Here is a 2,990-nt window from a genome sequence, read left to right on the forward strand (position 1 = left end):
TTTATCACTTGACATCATACCATAAGTGTTTTTGTTGTTGCTACAGTCTTCTCCATTATTATTTTAAAATTTTTCATTGGTCACATCAATATTCCGTAGATGAGAGGGACCATAATTTATTGAACCATTCCCCTGTTGTTAAACGTATAAGTTGTTTCCAATTGTTCAGAATTATAAATAATAGAGAAATGAACAGTTCATTCAGGCAGGGTTCTTTTCCCCCATACTTTTGGATATTTCCTTGCAATAAATTCCCAGAAGTGGAGTTACTGGGTAAAAGTATGTGAAACTTGTTTAAGGCCGTAGAATCAAATGGATTGTTGTGGGGCTTATCTCTTACTTATCCTTCAAGATCTAGTGCAGTTTCCCTCCCCCGACTCCTACATACATTCTAGGCATAATCACTTATTCCTGTATTTGAGCATTAACCATACCTTGGATATACCTCATTTGTGGCAAACATTAGTCCACTTACTTATGATCACAAGATGTGCTTCCTTGTCTATAAAATGAGGATAATCATATCTAACTCACAGAGCTATTGGAAGGATTAAATGAGATAATGTCTGTACAATCCCTAGCCCAGTGCTTGGCATGTAGTCAGTGCTTTAAAAATGGAAACCATTATTATCATCACATTGTATTGCAATTAAGTGTTTACCTGGCTACTTGATTGTGGGCTTTTGAGAGGAGGGATCATGTTTTGGTCATCTTTGTGTCCCTAGGATATATACAGCACAGTGCCTAGTGCACAATAAGCATTCCACTAAAACAATGAATGGATGGATAAATGAATGAATTAATGAATAAAATGAATTTTCATTGAAAAATTACACTGCCACCAGTGCTGTTTGAAAATGTCAGTTTTGTACAACCTTACCAGCATGAGTATTTATGCTTGATTTCTATAAAGCAAATTTATTTTTTAGCATACCCAAGGCTATCTCTCCCCACTAATGTGAAAAATAAATAATACTTGGGGAAAAATTTCAAATTTTTATTATGCTGAAAAGATTGAGAATACAGTCTATAGCTGCAGTAGCCACTAACCACAATGGCTATTTGAACTTAAATTTTATTTTTCATAAAAATAAAATACAATTTAACGTTTATTTCCTCAGTCTCACTAGCACATGTGAAGTGCTAGTCACATATGCCTAATTATGGCTACCATACTGGACAGTGCAAAATGTTGTATTAGATAATGCTGGTCTATAATCCAAAAATAATTTTCTGCTTGGTTTTGGAAAGCATTTCCTAATAAATTTGCAGTAAAGTTTATTTGAAAAGTTGCATTTGATTTAGACTGATTTTAAAAACAATTAATATCCCCTGAGCATCTACCAGCTGTGGAGTGGGAGAATATAATCATGGAGCTTGAGAAGTAGTCTGAAGAAGGCTAAATGATATTAAAAATTTGCCATACAGTTCCTCAAAAACTTAAACATAGATTACTGTATGATTCAGTAACTCTGCTCCTAGATATATACTCCTCACAACAGCAAAAAAAAGCTACTTTTTTTTGAGACAAGGTCTCGCTCTGTCACCTGGGTTGGAGCACAGTGGTGCAATCACGGCTCACTGCAGCCTCGACCTCCCAGGCTCAAGTGATCCTTCCACCTCAGCCTCCCAAGTAGCTGGGATTACAGGCACGTGCCACCACACCTGGCTAGAAAGCAGGTACTTTAACAAATACATGTATCACATAGTCATAAGCAGCACTATTCAGTTATATTCAGTTATAAAAAGGAATGAAGCAGGCCAAGTGCAGTGATTCACACCTGCAATATCAACACGTTGGCTCAGGCAACATGATGAAACCCCGTATCCACAAAAAAAGTATGAAAATTAGCCAGCTGTGGTGGCATGAGCCTGTAGTCCCAGCTACTCGGGAGGCTGAGGTAGGAGGATTGCTTGGACCCGGGAGGCGGAGACTGAAAGTAATAGGAATTTTCCACCAGGAGCCAGCTTTTAGCTATAACCAAGGAGACCAGAGGATGGGACTGAAGCTGGTGGGAATGGAGAGATCTTTGCTTGCTCTGGGTTTCTGTACCACTTGGGGAGATTGAGAACTTTCAATCTGGGCCAGGCACGTGGCTCATGCCTGTAATCCCAGCAGTTTGGGAAGCCAAGGCAGGCAGATCACTTGACTTCGGGAATTCGAGACCAGCCTGGCCAACATGATGAAACGCCATCTCTACTAAAAATACAAAAAAAAAAAAAAAAATTAGCCAGCCGTGGTGTCACGTGCCTGTAGTCCCAGCTACTTGGGAGGCTGAGGCAGGAAAATTGCTTGAACCCAGGAGGTGGAAGTTGCAGTGAGCCAAGATCATGCCACTGCACTCCAGACTGAGTGACAGAGCAAGACTCCATCTCAAAAACAAAAAACAAAAAACAAACAAACAAAAAAAACAAAAAAGAACTTTCAATTAGAAAGCACTATTGAGATGCCCTTGGTCCTGGATTTGGTCTCTGTGCAACCCAGTTACCTTAGTTCTCTTAATTTGGTTCCCCAAAGTTCTTATCCTGGCAGTTCATGACCTGGCATGCAAGTGTCCTAGAGGCTAGTTCTGGCTGTGTTTATGGTGTACTGAGTGACTTTGACAAGTCTTTTCCTCTATATTGGCCTCAGTTTCCTCATCTGCAAAAACACTGGTCTAAAAGGCCTGGTTTTCAAGATAAGCTGGTTTTCAGGATAAGTCAGTTTTCAGGATAAGAGCACCATTGTCTTCATGAATTCGAGAAAGCTAAACCATTTTATCTTTTTCTCCAAGTAACTATCTAAAGAAACTGAAAAGGCGGAATGGCACATATGGCCAATCAAGACTCCTCCTCAGAAGAAGGCTTTTTATATGATTAAGCTACTTCTTTAATACTCCTACAGTGTCCTCCCCAAAGGATATGGATAAAGCCCTACAAAGTAATTCTGTCTGTCCCTTGAGACCTAAATATGCTACTTCATCAATAAGTGGGGGACTCAATTGTTCTCC

The sequence above is a fragment of the Gorilla gorilla genome, chromosome X (genome assembly GCF_029281585.2).
Source record: "Gorilla gorilla gorilla isolate KB3781 chromosome X, NHGRI_mGorGor1-v2.1_pri, whole genome shotgun sequence".
Lineage (NCBI taxonomy): Eukaryota > Metazoa > Chordata > Mammalia > Primates > Hominidae > Gorilla > Gorilla gorilla.